The following is an 18,095-nucleotide window of genomic DNA, read 5'->3' as shown; positions in this document are numbered from 1 at the left end:
CTTTTTTGTAATGTTCATTTCAATAAGATTTTTTTCTTGGAATGTGGCATAAAGTAAATTCAGAGATTTTTTTTGATCATGTTTATTGAAAGGAAAGAAAGGAAAGAAGGGAGAAAAAGAGAGAGAGAGAGAGAGAGAGAAGAAAAAGCAAGTTCAATTTCTATTTCATCTGAAAAATTCAAATAATGTTTTCTCTTTTCAGTTCGTATTCTCTATACCTTTTTCAACACCTGGGTCTCCAAACAAATTACTCTGTCTTCCTTATTCTCAGCAACAATAAGATTTAGAGCACCAATAACAAACATATACAGTACTTTGACTGCTTGAGGGGCAAAAGAAAAAAAATTATTGGAACTTTTTCGTTTCTTCATTTGATGACTTTTTCTTTTGTAAAGTATGATTGATTCTAAGAAGCAACGAATATTCTATATACTTAGATCTTATTTTTATCAAACAGAAACACATACACATAGAAAGATCAACAAAATGAACAAAATGAAACATGAAGTAGATAGGAGAATTTTTATTTGCTTTTGCTGATATTGTCATTTTTCTTAAGTAAACAAAAAGATTCACACTTTTTTTTAAATAGAAAATAAATATAACATGGAATTTTATATAGCACGTAAGAAATATACAATATAAATCAATGTGAGAAACATAATACAAATTATGTTGAATAACTACTCCAAGCTACTTGGATATATTATTCTTTCGTTTTAATATTTTATTCTTTCCACTACTTTTTTCTATTTCTTAGCATTTATTGGAGCGAGACTTCTCGTTACTCGACATAGGCATTCGTTTATCCGGATACTCCTCCGAGATGCATGAACCAAATGTGACACGGTGATTCGAGAGCGCGCGCTGAGTGTCATAAGGGGTTGCATATTCCGATCGGACATACCGCTGAGGAATAATCATCGAAAAAACTGGATGTCCATAGACTTAACATTGGGAAAAGGATTTGTCGCGCCGAATTGTCATTGTAAACAATAGAAAATAGAAATTTTCAGAGTTAGAAATAGGGCGAAGACTTTTTCGTTTAGTTCTACCAACACAATTTTTCAAAACCATTATGATTTTTCGCTAATATTCCAAATTCAATTATTTGCATGTCATGTTTGTTCGCGAAAACAATTGGTGCGCTAAAACTTTGTATGAATAAATCTATAAAGGTCGATCATTTCTCTCCAAATTTGCAATTATTGCATACCTAGATTTCTACACAGCTCTATGTGCAGTAGGGGTCATTTTGTGCTGATAATATAAGTACAAGATTAAGAAAGCAACAAAATGGAGAAAACATGTTTTGGAAAAAGTTGTCTATATTAAAACCACTGGTAGCTCGATGAAGCTATAAAGAAATTCCAATGGAAAAAGTAGTTACTTATAATAAGGCAAATTTAGCTTTAGGGAACTTCTTTAAAAAAAAAATGCTTTCAATTTTCAAGAAATAGTTATGCCATCCCTTTTGCTAAGGAAATGTCAATACTGTTGATTTACAATAGATTAGTTAATATAAGACTTCATATAAACTGTATCCGAGATATGGAGATCATAAATTTACACAATTAAATGGTTTGTTTGGTTTCTATATTGTGATAGTACCAATCTTAGATTTTATTTTCAAGTTAAATCCGATTCTCACTTTTAGTTTATGAAATAAAAAAATACGGAAATAGGTTCACTTGTGAACAATTGTATCTGAAGAATTAGATCACTACGTAAACTCTATTATACAATCATGACTATGAATTTATCTTACGCATTTATGACAGCTTTACTTACATAATTGAACTCATAAGGGAAAGCTGGCACTGACATACTTCTTTCTTTCTAAATTCCGAAATTTGTTCTGGAACTTCTGGAACCCGGACTCGGAATAGTTTTATTACTGCACGTGGCTTTACGTCACGTCTACGAGCTTTTAGATTATCAACCTCAGCAAAGATTCTGATATAAAATATTAGGTAATTTCAAGAAAGGGACAGATCTGGTAGTTCATGCAATTTAAGTAGTTCATGGAGTTGGTTCAGCATTTCTGTCCATTATCATCATGGGCATAACAAAACGTTCTGTACTCCTTTCAAGTTTAACACCGACGAAACAGTGGGTGTTCGGCATAACCACTATACGACTAGTAAAGGACTACTAGTCATCAGTACTCTATCTCCGAAGTAATATTCACCACCAACAAGAACTACATCCGGGTCGGAGCTGAGCAGTAATTACAAGCATGGAATTGGAAGATTCATCCTCGTCAGAACTTATCAGGTATGTGTCAGAGAAATCTGTTTGTGCTAGGCTTCCAAGTGCATAAGACAATCCATTATCAGGTACATAAATTCACAATTAAAAATTAAACTCTATTAAAACTTTTTAAGTTTGATTTGTGAGATTTAATTATTATACCTCTCGCAATTTACCCCCCAAATTAGAATCTAGAATTAGAGAAATATATATCAACAATATGTAAAAGAAGAAGTCCTTATTGACTAACTGACTGAATGATGAACGCCTAAGCCAAACCGTATAAGTTAGAAATCCGAACTTTGGACAGTGAATAGGATTTGTGAGGTGAAGTATTACTAGAAATATTTTTTTTAATTCAATGAGGAAAGGAGGAAATTAAAGTGGTAATTATTTTAGTAAAATGTCCATTTGTCCAAACACTTGGAGCTTAGAAACATGAAATTTGTGTATTGACTTATCATTTAAAATAATTAGACACATGTTTCAGCGTTTTATGATACTTTCCCAAAAGGAAAGAAGAAAGAGTGGGGTTACAATTGTTATAACAGGATGACCATATCTAAACATCTTTTAAAGTTAGAGTAATGAAATTTGGTATATAACTCTTCATTTAAAACAATGTATATTTAAGCGTTTTGATATTTATCTATAAGGGAAGAAAAAGTGCAGTATAACAAACATTCTATTAATTTGGTATTTTTAACTTTTAAAATTCATTGGATATAGAACGAAGCGAACAACACACAAAAAGGAACTATATTCTACAATTAAACTTTTCCTTGTGTTAATATCATAAGGATATCTAAATTTAACATTAATTTTGTGTTCAATATGTTCTTCATATAACCAACTAAGCAAGCTACAAGTATCGTTCAAATATACAATTTCTCCTTGAAATAGAAAAGTAACAATTGTGCTTATTAAAAATTTTGTGACAATCAACTCACCAGATCATAAACTATCACGGCTGTAATACATTGTCGTCCAAAAAAAGAAAAAAAACCTATATATACAACAGCGGTACATGATACTTCATTTAACACTTATTTCATAATTTGTCTTTTTGAAATTGATTGTACTTAGCAACTAAAGCTGGAATCATTTAAACCGGATTACCAAAACTATAATTCCAAATTTTGCCACCATTGGCGCTATAAGCGACCAACAAATCCTAGCGGCCAAAGCTCTTACAAATATTGAATGTTCATTTCTAATATTTTTCTTTTTTCATTTTCTTCTTTTCTTTTTGTAAATCATTACAGCGTTCAAGTTTCAAGGCTTTGCGACTAGGAATTGAGTCCGTGTACCAAAGATGCACTCGGGAGTCTCTAATCCGGCAGAAAGGGCACTTGTCAATTAGAGTTGAAGATATATGAATCATTTGGATTATAAAATTACCTTAATCCTATTTCACAGATCTAAAACTTAATAATACTAATTTTCTTCTACTTATTTTTAAAAGCAAAAGTAATAATTTTAAATAACTCGTCTGCCTCAAAAGAACACAAGCTCATTCCCTAACAATAAAGAAGTGACGATCATTAATAATTTTATAATGATAATATTCTCCATTTGTGACAATAGTTTTTATCGTAATATAGTAGCATCTAGCATAGTTTAACTTTGATGTGACTCCCACAAATGACGCATTACACATATTTTGTATTATTTTATTTTCTCTAAGCTGATTTGGAGTTCCTCCTTTCAATGACAGAATTTAGATTAGAATTTAAGTGTTCTCAAAGTGTTTGGAAATTCAAATGAATATTTATCCTGTATTACCTTGATAACAACCAACTAGTACTATTGGTGAGATCGAAAAGATGAAATGATTAATAATTATTACATATTTTATCCTCCAAAATATATTTTCTTGAGTAGCGTATGCAATTTATTTTTCTCATTAATGACACTTCACGAAAAGAGGATTTATACACTCATGAAGATTTACTTTTTTAAGGCTTTTACGTATATATACTGTATGATCCCTTTATATCTATTTCAAACATTGTAAATAGATTGTGTTATATAAAACCCCCTAATGAAGAGGTTGTAATCTTAAGATGTATACTTAGGTATTTTGCGTTTTTTTAAAAAAAGAACTTGCGCGCAAAACTCAGAACAGAGTTATTGACAAGGGATTGGATATAAAACTTATTAATATAAGGTACTAGCAGCGTTCACCCCGCTTCGCTGCGGTCACCCCGGAACGCAATAAACTTTGTTACTTAGATAATTTTTACTTTTTCGCTTTCAAGTGATATGATAAAAACCATAGAAGATTGCACTAATGTTAACATTATATCGCCTGTCATTTATGTTAACCCGCCCCGCTTCGCTGCGGTCACCCCAACCCGCCCCGCTTCGCTGCGGTCATCCCGGAACGCAATAAACTTTGTTACTTAGATAATTTTTACTTTTTCGCTTTCAAGTGATTTATAGCGCCTGTCAGTTATGTTAACCCGCCGAGTCACAGGGTCATGCGGGTTGCATATAAATACGTTTATTTTTATACCTATGATGAACTAATAACAAAGGATTTGTACGTATGGACACCTGAATGGTCAATTATCTCAAGACACTGGTAATTGAAAATTAAAGTGATATGATAAAAACCATCTAGGGTCCACATCCTAACAACCCCCCAAAAATGAAAGAAATCGGTTCAGCCGTATTAGCGTGATGAGCGGACAAAGGATTTTTTGTACGTATTGACACCTGATTGGTCAATTATCTCAAGACACTGGTAATTGAAAATTAAAGTGATATGATAAAAACCATCTAGGGTCCAAATCCTAACAACCCCCCAAAAATGAAAGAAATCGGTTCAGCCGTATTAGCGTGATGAGCGGACAAAGGATTTTGTGCGTTCTCTTTTATATATATAGATTATGACCACAATCCACGTTTGATACGTTTGATTCTTTATATTGCAATAATAATAATAATAATAATAATAATAATAATAATAATAATAATAATAATAATAATAATAATAATAGCTTTATTATTGAAATGTTAAAGTTCATTTCATCACGAAAGTAGTATTAGGTTTACTCTTAGAATTTAACATAAAATTTAAACTACACATGCAGAATATTTTCACTGGGAAATAAAATTCTTGTCACAAGCAGCAAAAACGATTAGAGTTCAGCACCGAGGTTATATGAGACATGGGCAGTGTAAAGTGAACACCGAATCATTGTAATACATTTAAGTTTCAAGGATCTTCCGCCGGATCCAGTACCCCGTACACCAAAGGTATGTGCATTAGCTACTACACTAACAGGGATGTCACAGCAGCAAGAGGACGTCATTTAGCCACGGAAGAAATTCCAACTATTCTTCGTAGCTTAGTAGCTACTGTGCGTGTTTTTGAGGTACGGATTCCCGGGCTTGATTTCCACTGAGAAAGCATCGAGCGCATTGCAGCGGTGCAAGTATTTCTTGAAAGTGTATTTCTAGCCCTGCATAGCCTTGCAGTTGATAAATGACATAAAGAGAAATCAATAAATTATTATTATTCAAGTTGAAAAGTAGTCAAATAAATAGAACATGTTAGAAATGTGCCGCTCGCAAATGAGCCGGTTCTTCTGAATGGTTGTTTGAATTGACTGTCTGAGCCGTGACTCACATATCAGTAGAAACTTCTGAACGATTCCTTGGGAGCCATGTTTCTTCGGAAACAAAGATTCTTTGGAGAACATGGATCTTGAATATCTCGTTCCTCGGATCTTGGTTCAGTCAGTTGCTGTTCTGAAGCGGTTTCTATAGCACACTGAGCAGGTTCTTCGGTTCAGTTCCCTAACTGTACATAACAATAGCTCAGATTTGTCAAATCTACAGATTTATCTGTATCTTTAGATTTTTTGAAAGCAATAGGGAAAGCAAGATTTTATCTACAGCTCTTTTCCTGTATTATTTTATAGTTTAATATTAATGCATATGACAAACAGCCATATGAACTTGAACTCTCAGTCCTTCACTATCTATCAAAGAAGCTTAGTGTCTTGAGGAATTAGAAGAAAGCTGAGGTAAATACAAATGATAATTGCATATATTTCTCCAGACTAATATAATAAAATTGAATATAGTGATGCTTGCTCGCTAATTTCTCCTGAAGTTATATATATATATGTGTGTGTGTGTGTGTGTGCATGTGTATGTATGTATGTATAATGCTTTTCCGTATTAATTTCTATCAAGCTATGTATTCCTATATACAAAAAGGTGTAAGATATATCACTTAATAAACCACATCGATCTGAACAAAGCCAGGTGCTTCAGGCTCAATTCTGATACGTAGTTTCCGCCAGAATGGAGAAAGTAAATTATGTCATCAAAACATATGCTGTTCCTTGCTAATAATAATAATAGTGATTACTTCAATTCTGCTGGAGCTGGTATTTATATATTTGTGAATTATACTATTAACAATAACAAACATAGTCCTAAAGTTACTCGCTATCTACTAGGTTATGACATAATTGGTCAATTATTTTAGTTTTTCTTCCCTGCTTTCTAGAATCTTGTTAAAATTCCATAAGAATTTACTTTTAACAAAAGAGACACTGACCAAAGCTTAAAACTTTACTTTATTTTAAATTATAATTTGTAACTGTTTCGGATATCTAGCATATCCTTCTTCAGACACGATCGAAATTAATTAAAATACAAATTATAATTTAAAATAAAGTAAAGTTTTAAGCTTTGGTCAGTGTCTCTTTTGTTAAAACAATTAATCCAAAGCAAAGAATTTACTCAAATACTTTACAGAAAATTGGTGTCAACAATGCTCGTTTATATATCACAATTTAAGAGTTATGACATCAAGTATTTTAATAAATTAATAATTGTATCATTTCTACAGTAATTGTCTCTAGAGTGTCACTGGTTGTTGGTGGATTGGAACTTAGTACCTCTTTCAGCAACGAGGCTATATGAGAAGTCGTTCTACAGCTTACGGTGGGATCTAAACCACATGATCTCCCACCAGGGATCGAGCTCGAGTTTTCCGTGCCGAAATATATAAGCTAACCATAACGATTAAGCTGTTTGGTTCGCAAGTATAACGCCAAAATGACATACCTAGGTATTCTAGAATGCGTTTCGAATAGTGTATTTAGCAGCATGATTTTCCTGTAGACCGCATACATGAATTTGCTAATTATTTAATTGTGTATCTTGTATCTATAAAATGAAGTTTCAAAAAATTGAACATCTGCGTAATAATAATCATCTCCTGTTCGAACCCAAATAACAGCTGCTATTAGACGCAATAAGCAGCTAACGATGCTTTCCAGATATTACGCGGGTATTTGAATTCAAACTTACTTCATGGATGCCCATTAGTCGATTAAATTTCTGAAGAAAAAAACAAATATATATACAGCATTCAATACTTTCTAGGTGTTAATATTGTCCTTCGGGAGAATCTAGAGCTACTAAATTTCAAAGAATGTAGTATACAGTGTACAGTGTGTTGGCTAATGAATATGCCAGGACCGGTGTTTAATTCCGTTGCAATGTCCTTGAGTTCACCAACATTGCATGCTCACCAACCTAGTACGCCGTATGTGGTCTCGTTTTTGCATCCTCTGTAGGTTCCACACTTTGTTCCCAAACATAGTCCTACAGATGATGTATATCTGTAATGTGCATATTCTTTGTCTCTTCTTGCTTGAGAAAATCAGAGTGTTACGTCAATTACGCTGATAAAGTGTTTCATTGTTCGGAATCTTACAGTCTGAACTGCGATAAAACCTTCGGGTGACCCATTGTTACACTACCACTGCTTAGCCATAACTGATGTGTCGATGCCGTATCAGATGAGAGATTCAGCTGAAACAGTTTACTACGTGAATAAGTGCTATCAACGTTCTCTGTGCTATAAACATTCTATTATTTCTTAACAGTAAAATCCTGAGAACATTTTTATAGTAATAATGAATACAATTCCTTTAATTTGTTTTAGTGTTTATGTGTTTTCAAACATCAAAATAATAGCGAAGTGATAAATATAGCAAGTTACTTTAATAGTAGTGAAATATTCCATATATAGTAAACTTATAGCTAAAATATGTCTGAATGTACAGTATTCATCTAGCGAAAAGAATTAATGGTCTACTTTGTAAATTTTAAATGGAAGTTCTTCAAGCAAATTTTGTTTTCTTGTGGGAAGGCATAAAATAAACTAATTAACATTATTTTCTCATGTATGCGTGTGTAGTGTTACGGTAGTATAAAGCCATGTTTTGCATATACAGATGAAAATGCAGTGTATGTGTTTGTGCGGACGAAAGTTGATCTTCTCAAATAACCCTCTTATCCTAACACTACACGCAACCCACAAAGACATTATGTAAATTGGGTTGCGTGCTGCATAGGGGTACGTTGTTCATATTGGTGGCGTAACATCTCCCAATTTGTAACATGTTATTAGCTCCTCTTAAAATAATGTTTATAATGTATTTTAGAACTGAAGCATTAATAGTTCTCAATAAATAAATAATAAACATTACATTTATGAACGCCCTAATATACTATTTGTATTTCATGAAAATTATTATTGGAAATAGGTTTTGCTATTCCCCCCAAATTCGTGGAATCACTTTATTGTTAAATTGCGTCAATTAGTGTATAAAGAACAACACTTAATGATTCTGATATACGGATACAGCACTACCATGTATAATTACATATACATATACTTGTACAATAGTTGATTCCGGGAACATGTAACTGAATTTAACATAACACATGAACGGCCCGCGGGTAACTTCAACGGAAGCTTCTTGGATTTTATTCTATTGTCAGAATTGCAGGTTAATGTTTGCTGCAAGCTATACTCTAATGTTACTTTCCTGAAACGTTACTTACCGTCGATCAATCTGCCTGTTGAGAAGTATCAGAGCAAAATTGGTCAGAAATAACGAGGAGCGTTATTACGGAAACGATTCAGAATTCCGAGAATATATTTAATCTCATCCATTAACACTGTATTCAAATTGTAAGTGATAAAAATCCACTACTAATTTTGGTTTTAATGTTGATATTTATTGAGCAAAAACAGTAAAGGGCAAGAAGAAATTATTTTTTTTTTGAAGTGCATAAGCGTCCTTAGAATAAGCTTTCAATTTAAATCGGAAGTGATGGAATTCCAGTTCTTCACATGTCTGGACACTGTTCGCGTCAATTGCTGGCTCAAGATCTTAATTTTGTACATGTGTTGATATTCCGGCGTGTGGTGTGTCTTCTAGTGTTTCGTCACCGTCCTTAAACTTGTTAAGCCACCGCTGCACTGTCAACAACCTCACCAATGGCCTGGCATATCTTCCACCCCACTGCAGCGGCGTTTGACCCTAGTTTGAACACGTACAGCATATACGCCCTTATGACGCCCTTATGTGGAGTTCCCATAGTAGTAATGGGGTTACTTTGCCGAACTTTTTGGCCCCTGGGTCCCTGCCTCAGGACCCATGGTCCCTGGCCGGGGTCAATGACCTAGGGGTACTTAGGACCACCCCCTAAAATTTGGCAGGGGTACATAGGACCACCCCCCAGGACCCATGGTCCCTGGCTCGTGTCAATGACCTAGGGGTACTTAGGACCACCCCTCTAGATTTTGGCAGGGGTACATAGGACCACCCCTTAAATTTTGGAAATTGCCAAATCTAAAAATTGGGTGTGGTAGCCTAGGACCACAGTATGTACCTCTATCAGTATTGGGTGTCTATGTCGTTCCCTTTTATGGGTAAAAAATTGCCAAAAATTCAAATTTCGGGGTTTTTTGACCTAATTTATCCCCTTTGATGAGGTATTATTATCCTATATGGTTATATGTGCATATACAGGGATTCATTACCTTTCATAAGACATGGGTATATTAATGCACCCCTTTAAATTTTTGGGAGGTGTACCTTGGCCCACCCCTTCAATTTTGGAAATTGCCCAATTTCAACATTGGGTATTATAGTATAGAACCCTAGTATGTATTACTATAAATTTGGGTGGTCCACTTCGTTTCCTTTTAGGGGTACAAAATTGCCAAATTTTTAGTACAACCACATGTTTGGTTTTTTGGCTCATTTTATTCCCTTGGATGAGGTCCTATTACCTTATATGGGTGTATACAAGTGTTTATTTCCTATTGTAAGACATAGGTACATTTGTGCACCCCGGCAGGAGTGCCTTGGCCCACCCCTTAAATTTTTGAAATTGCCCAATTTAAACATTTGGTATAATAGTATAGAACCCTAATATAGATCACTATAAATTTCGGTGGTCTATCTCGTTCCCTTTTAGGGGTACAAAATTGCCAAAATATAAACGTAAGCATTACGTTGTACCACGTGTTTGGTTTTTGACCTAATTCATTTCCTTGGATGAGATCCTATTACCTTATATGGTTATATGGCCATGTATAGGAGTCCATTCCCTATTATGAAACATAAGTACATATGTGCACCCCCGGGAATGGTACCTTGGCCCGCCCCTTAAGTTTTAGAAATTGCCAAATTTAAACATTTGGTATCATAGTACTGGACCCTAATATATATTACTACAAAATTTGGGTGGTCCACCTCGTTCCCTTTTAGGGGGCATTTTGTTCCGCTTTAGGAGTGAACATGGATACCTTGGAATTGTCCCGAGTTTGATTCTTGGAAATGTTGAGTTTAACGTCCCCGCGAAAAACGGTGATAGACCGAAACAGGGAAAACATGAACTTACTTGACTGAGGATTGAAGCAGGGACCTCATACAGTAGAGACAAGCGCTGAGCCATCGTACACGTGTGTTGATTACTATGCAATGGTCCCGAGTTTGATTCTTGGTGCTAGTGTTAGAAAAATTTAACGTCCCACTTGAAACGATGATGAGAAATGAGAAAACATCATAAACTTACTTGCTTGCGGATTGAAGCAGAGATCTCACACATCAGAAATAAGAGCTGAGTCACCATGGCCCATTGAGAAGTTCAGTTTGTTGATTACTATGTCATGGTCCCGAGTTCGATTTTTTTTGTGTTAGTTTAAGAAATGTTGAGTTTAACGTCCCCTTGAAACGATGATGAAAAAATGATAGGAGGAAACATGAACTTACTTCGTTGTGGATTGAAGCGCTGAGCCGCCGTACTCTATTCAGTGCGAACAGTTTCGCGTATGAAAAGAAGACGAGCAGATTATGTTACATTACACATTTCAGTGCGAGCAGTTTATACTAGGTTTATGTTTCATATAGAAAGATAGAAGATCTGCGTTGTCATCTTTTTTACTTCGTGTGCAACTTTGACCTTGAAGAAAACCTTGTTGACTCAGTGCAAAGCATTGACGTATACACATAATCTTATTGTTTAGTTGGCTGTATTTAGAGATGAATCAGACATGTAAGGTTGCTGGTTCGAATCTAGTTGTGTTCGCTGTAACTCAGGGTCTGAGCGATACTTACCGAAATTTTTCCAGTGTTGCCATCACTATCAGAATGAATCGATTCATTTAGTCGGAGCAGTTTCGTGACGAAAACTGATTTTTGTTTTGCACACAAAAATTTTTCTGAAACAGAATTTTGTTTGTACATAAAAATTTTTCTGAAACAGAATTTTGTTTGTACATAAAAATTTTTCTGAAACAGTTTTTGTTTTGTACACACAAAAAATTTCTGAAACAGAATTTTGTTTTCGTACACAAAAAATTTTTCTGAAAACATTTTTTTTCGTACACAAAAATTTTCTGAATCAGTTTTTTTTTCGTACACTAAAAATTTTCTGAAACAAAAATTTAGTTTGATTTTTTTTCCCGCAAAACATTGATTTATTTTACCGGTAAACTGATTCAGAAAAAAGAAATTGAAATCGCAGTACAGGAAAAAGAATTTGATTTTAGGATGTGAAATAAAAACACAGAATCATGTTTTTGTACATTTATTTTTAGCATGTGAAAATGAATACAGAATTTCTTTTTTCTTCAAAGGAAGACGTGTCCGTGACGGGTACAAATTCTGTAAAGAGAAAATAAAACATATGAATATACATGGTAATATTTATTTTGTTTCCTGTGAAAGAAGAAAAACAGATTATTAACATCGAACTAACTGATCAAGAGAGAGTGAGGTGAGAAAAGAAACGCAAATGTGACGTACCTGAATTCCTTTTTTTTTCTCCACGGGTTTCTGCAAGGTGATGTCATCTGAGTTTTTGTCTTCGCTCGTGCATCGTTGAAGCATGTCCCGTGTTGCGTTGATTCTTTGCCCCGTCTTTGGGAGGTGATGTTGGTGGGATTAGGGAAAAATATGGCTGTTATTCTGTTCTGGCTTTTTTATACCCATAGGGCAAAGTCTCGTATGTGTCTGGTATTAATCGGCGTTTTTTATAGTTGAAACTGTACTTCTTTTCTTCAGGTTTTGTGACAAGATGATGATCGTGGGTTCTGTAAATTTTGTGCGGCGTGCTAATGGAGATTTTTTCACTCGATTGATTTATGATCATTTGCTCCAGACTATTAAAATTTAACTTTTGACTTGCAGTATAATTGAGTGTGAATCCACGAATTTTGCATACATAACTGGTTGATTTCGTGTCGGGGTCGTAGATTTCCAAGGCGTACTGTTTTGGGCTACCAGACACGAATTTTTTAATGTATGCTTTTGGTCCAATTGGTTCAAGTTCATTTGACATTGAACCAAGAAATACTTCTGGTTCTATTGTGGTCTCTGATGGTCGCTGCGTGAATATCACGGAATCTGTATCGAAATATAATACTCTTTCTTGCAGCAGTTCTAAATATTTGTAGAGTTCCAGACGAGCTTGACACGTTGTAAATGCTCCAAGGACAACATTAGCATTGTTATTTTGTACTGGAACATCATCTTCATACTGCCAATAAAGGTATAACATCGAATCGTTAACAGGTAAAATTTGGTTGACTTTTATGTCTGGAGCAGTTAATTTTTGATACAGTTCTTTGGGGTCGTTAATGATGGTCGTTTGGCTGAAATTGTCTCTTATAGCGAGTCGTCCCCAGAAGGCATTCAAACAGAGCTTTGCAACTGCTGCTCTTCTTCTTCGGTGACGCAATTGGCAGGCCAACCAGAAGCTTCCAGCTTATATTTCAAAAATGTGTTAATGTATTCGCTGAATAATCCGCCAGTCTTGGTTTCTGGATCATATACGGTGATGTCGTAATCCCAAATTTCGTAAATTTCAATGACTTGATACCCAAGTTCAATGGCTTTTTGAATTTCATAGGACACCCATGTTCCTGTTAGACTTCGTTCACTGTCCGAATGTGTACATTCAGAATCTTGATTTAATGCTGTGGCACAGGCAGCACAAAGTGGAAACAACAACTTCTTATTTGAGCGAAATGGCAGCACTGGATGAAACACATTTCTGCTAGGCAAAATCTTCAACTTGACCAATCCGTTGACATCTTGAATGTCGGGCATTTCTGGATCTCCCTGTAGATATATTCGTGGATGCCCTATTGGATACCGTCCACATTTATTCACATAAGGATACAGGGAAACGATATCCAAGAATTTTATTTCTTCGCCTTCATTTTCATTTGCGACGTGATACAATTTAATGGCATTAACACGGCCACCATAGAAGCTGTCTCTTGGATTTAATGGTGTCTTATTAGTATAAGGATGTGTGCTTAAAGAAGAGGCCAATGCTGGATTGGATTTTAACACTTGACGAAATTCACATTCCCACATTTCATGTATTTTATATCCCATGGATCGTAATAATTTCATTTTACGCTGTGTTCTCTCGTAGCGATAGTTCATCGTTTCTTCGGAGTTCTCATAAATGGGTTGATCACGGCCTGTAGGGACACATAGAGGACATCCATGGAATCTGCACCCTTCAAATTCATACACGTGTTCCTCTTTAGTGTCGGGATCTTTGTAGTAGCCGTCCAGATGAAAACCAGCAACATAAACTTCTTTGCCTTTGGCCGCATGTAGAATTGAATGACCCTCTTTTTCTTCCATGTAGGCAAGCCACTGCAAAGCAATCCGTGACTGATTGTTTCTGTGACGATATCCTCGTGCAGGAAGAATGCTAATAGTATTGGGTTTTAAGAAATTTCGTCGAAATACTAAATTGCACGCACTCGCCAAAGTGATAGCCTCCAGGAAAGGATTGACGTGAGTTTCTTGTTCAAAAGTGGTCATGAAAGATATACAAGCCATTCGAAGTACGTTGACGTCCTGGACACAATAGTTTACCAATTCTTCTTGGAAAATAAACGTATCGTTCTGGTGTTCGTTGTACCATGTCATGAATTTCTCTCGTTCATCCACTTTCATTTCATCTGCACCATAATAATGGATGTCCGGTAATTTTCCCACATACGTTTGATTTGCAGCAGTATTAAAAAAGTGTGGAAAATATCCTTTGGTCGCGGGTAAATGAAATGCCTTGGATAATTTACTTAAAGCCATTGGCATGAAATTTAAAGAGTCAATAAACGATAAGTGATTCACTTTCATGCTTAAAATTTTTGCTCCGTTCAAGATCAAAGTAGGTTTCAATTCATGTTCTTCCACTAAAGATTTAAGAATAAAATGACCATCATATCCCTTACAGTTATGTGCCAAAGATACAATAAGTTTGATGTTGGGTCGTGGTTGACGTAAATACGCAAGAAAGACATTGATCGGATCATCTTGAAAAATATGTTCTCGCTGTCCACAAACTTCACACGGATGATGTATATCTTCATCTTGAACACAGTTGTAACATACTTGTTGGGCCACCAGTAAATTGGGCTTATGAATGAATGTGTCTTCATCGAAGAAAGTATCCTGTGTGGCTTCGATATCATAGAAGACAATCATAGCTTTCTTGGCATGTAACACTGATGGAACTCCAGGTTTTAATTGAGTCGTATCAGGCTTCATGTAGCATTGGTGGGTAGACGTAACGTGTTTATGGCACACATTACAAAAATAATCAGTACAATCATGTTTTCTTTCCCCTGTATGGACAAACGAATAAATGCGTAGACATTTGGCACACTGTTTCACCATCTTGCATATTGGTTGGCCCTTATGATATGGTACAGTCAGATGATTTGTATAACATGTTTCACCATAAAATTCACGATTGCACTCTGGGCACTGCTTCTCCGTATTGGTCTTACTACATGGCGGTTTCTGCAAACATTTTTCACACATGGCCGAACAGTTCTTGACGTGTCTATTTCTGTTATTATATTTTTTGTGGCATGCAGCACAATAATACACAGTAGAGAAAACGGCCGTTAATGACGTGATGATGTCATAATGTGAATTGATGCACATTAAATTGATTGGAATTTTGTCTTCGCCACCAGGCCCTTCAAACAGAATATCTTCTCCGGAAAAGCTAGTGTATACGGTAAGTTTATAATTTGTCAAGTAGCGTTGCAATTGTCGTAATTCTTCCACGGATCCCCCATGGTCTAAATTCACTGATGATCTGGACAAAAGTTCATGTACGGCTGGGAGAACGACACACTTGCTCTGGTCCTGGTATTGTCTGTACAGTTTTTTGTTCGTATCCTTATATTTCTTTAGGCCAATAGCAATCACAATTGCATACGCTAAACATTTCTTGTCGGTGTTTTTTACACGTAAAATGCCTTTCTTGCGTTTTAATAATTCGTCGTTTGATAAAAGACCTCGACGCACCAATCCAAATCCACGGGGCACATCCACATGATGAAAATGGACAATGAACGGTTCGTTCATGAGAAAACTATCGTTACTTTGAAGGATGCGATCAAAGGAAGCCCATAAAGTCTCCAGTGTCAAATTACTTGCATGCCGGAAAGATAAATAAAATGGCTTGTTCTTCTCATCGTGGGATAAAATCGATAATCCAACCATCGATGATTCGTCGACGTTTTCCAATAAATAATCCAACATCTGTTGAAAGGAGGTCTGAACCCACTCCACAATATCGGTGCCACTGGCCGGAGCATTAATTTGAATTTCCAGCATTCGTCCTTCGAGATTAAAACGCCGATAATGTCTATTGATTTCTCGCAAGACAGTAAAGCCAGAAGTAGCCATATTCAAATAGGGAAAAAAGGTAAGGTAAGCAAAAAAGGAATAGGCAAAGAAAACAAATATCTAAAACGAGAGAGAAAAAAAAAGCACGAATTAAAATTGAATTCAGAGATCACTACATTATCAAAATGACTACACGATCAATCCTAAAAGAATTATCATATCTCAAATAGTTTTACTGTTAAAATTTTTATTGTCGTCATACTGGAAATCAAACCCGGACCAACATCAACATGTAAATGACCTAAGTTTCTGTAGTGATAAAAAAGAATGAATGAAATTGTTTTTCTAACTGTGCTGAAAGAATCATTGTAGTAAGCATTTTTTTCCTCTGACACTGAACTTTAAAACATATGACGAACATGAAACGAAAACAAAATCTCATGCGCTTGCTTTTCTCGAGCTAAGGCAAGAAAGACTCGAATTCGTTTCTCGGCGGGAGATCAGATCCCACATTAAACTGCAAGTCCACGTCTCACGTTGTAGGGAACAAATTCGTGCGTAGTTTCTTTGTTTACTTTCAGAAACTGAGCTAAGTGGTTAGCGTTACGCAACTCTGGCCCGGGTTCAACACCCAGTATGCGCTCAAATTCAACATTAAGCTGTATTCCTAGCACCCCACTACTGAAGGGACGCTAAACCAAAATCAACAATTTTCTCGTGCTTACTTCTAATGTGTGGGATTCCTAATTCGATCCCCGGTCAAGTAAGTGAGGGTTATTCTTCCATTTGCTAAATAATTCATGCTAAAATAAAAAAACAGTGATAACAATGTTATCCTCATGCAAAAACACTCCATTGATATTAAGAAACGCGGTTGATACTTACCTCAAATTCAAGGAACGGAGTAAAGTCACGCTGTCACTAGAGGTACACCTACGTTCATTCAAGATCTTCGTGGAAGTAGGATTTGAAAATGAAATTAAGAATTTTATTTAGGTCTGAAACGTGTTCAACTATAAAGTGACAACACTATCAGCCAATCAGAAACGAGGAAATGAATCAATGACATCACGGAGAACCAATGAAAACACAGCTTTCATCATGTATCATGAGCCGAAACGTGATGTAAGAAGCAATCTGATTGGTTGTAACATTATTCACGTTTTTTCTCCTTACACATCAATCGTTACGACATCTAGTATCGCAATTTTGATAATGACATCATACCGTTGACTCGTTAGTTTCTTACGACATTCAAATTACCACATCTAAAATGTGATTCATTTTTCTTAAACTTGATTGAAAAAATGTAACACTCATCGATATGTTACGAAACTGTCTTTGACATAAATGTAAAGTTGAGCTTTAAAAGTCCGTCAGCTGAGAAAAAAATGCTGATGTAGTATAAGCAGATTCTGCAATTTCACAATAACAAGCTTCTATGCGTAACAACGAGCAGAAATGTGTAGTAATGTAACATAATCTGTTCATGTTCTTTTTTCATACGCAAAAATTGCTTGCACAGAAGTTAGCATGGTGCCTCAGCGGTTTTTTTTCTGATGTGTGAGGTCTCTGCTTCAATCCGCAAGCATGTAAGTTTATGATGTTTTCTCATTTCTCATCATCGTTTCAAGTGGGACGTTAAATTTTTCTAACACTAGCACCAAGAATCAAACTCGGGACCATTGCATAGTAATCAACACACGTGTACGATGGCTCAGCGCTTGTCTCTACTGTATGAGGTCCCTGCTTCAATCCTCAGTCAAGTAAGTTCATGTTTTCCCTGTTTCGGTCTATCACCGTTTTTCGCGGGGACGTTAAACTCAACATTTCCAAGAA

This window comes from Thermobia domestica, chromosome 8, assembly GCF_964235325.1.
Source record: "Thermobia domestica chromosome 8, izTheDome1.hap1.1, whole genome shotgun sequence".
Lineage (NCBI taxonomy): Eukaryota > Metazoa > Arthropoda > Insecta > Zygentoma > Lepismatidae > Thermobia > Thermobia domestica.
Note: the sequence above shows the minus strand (reverse complement) of the source record.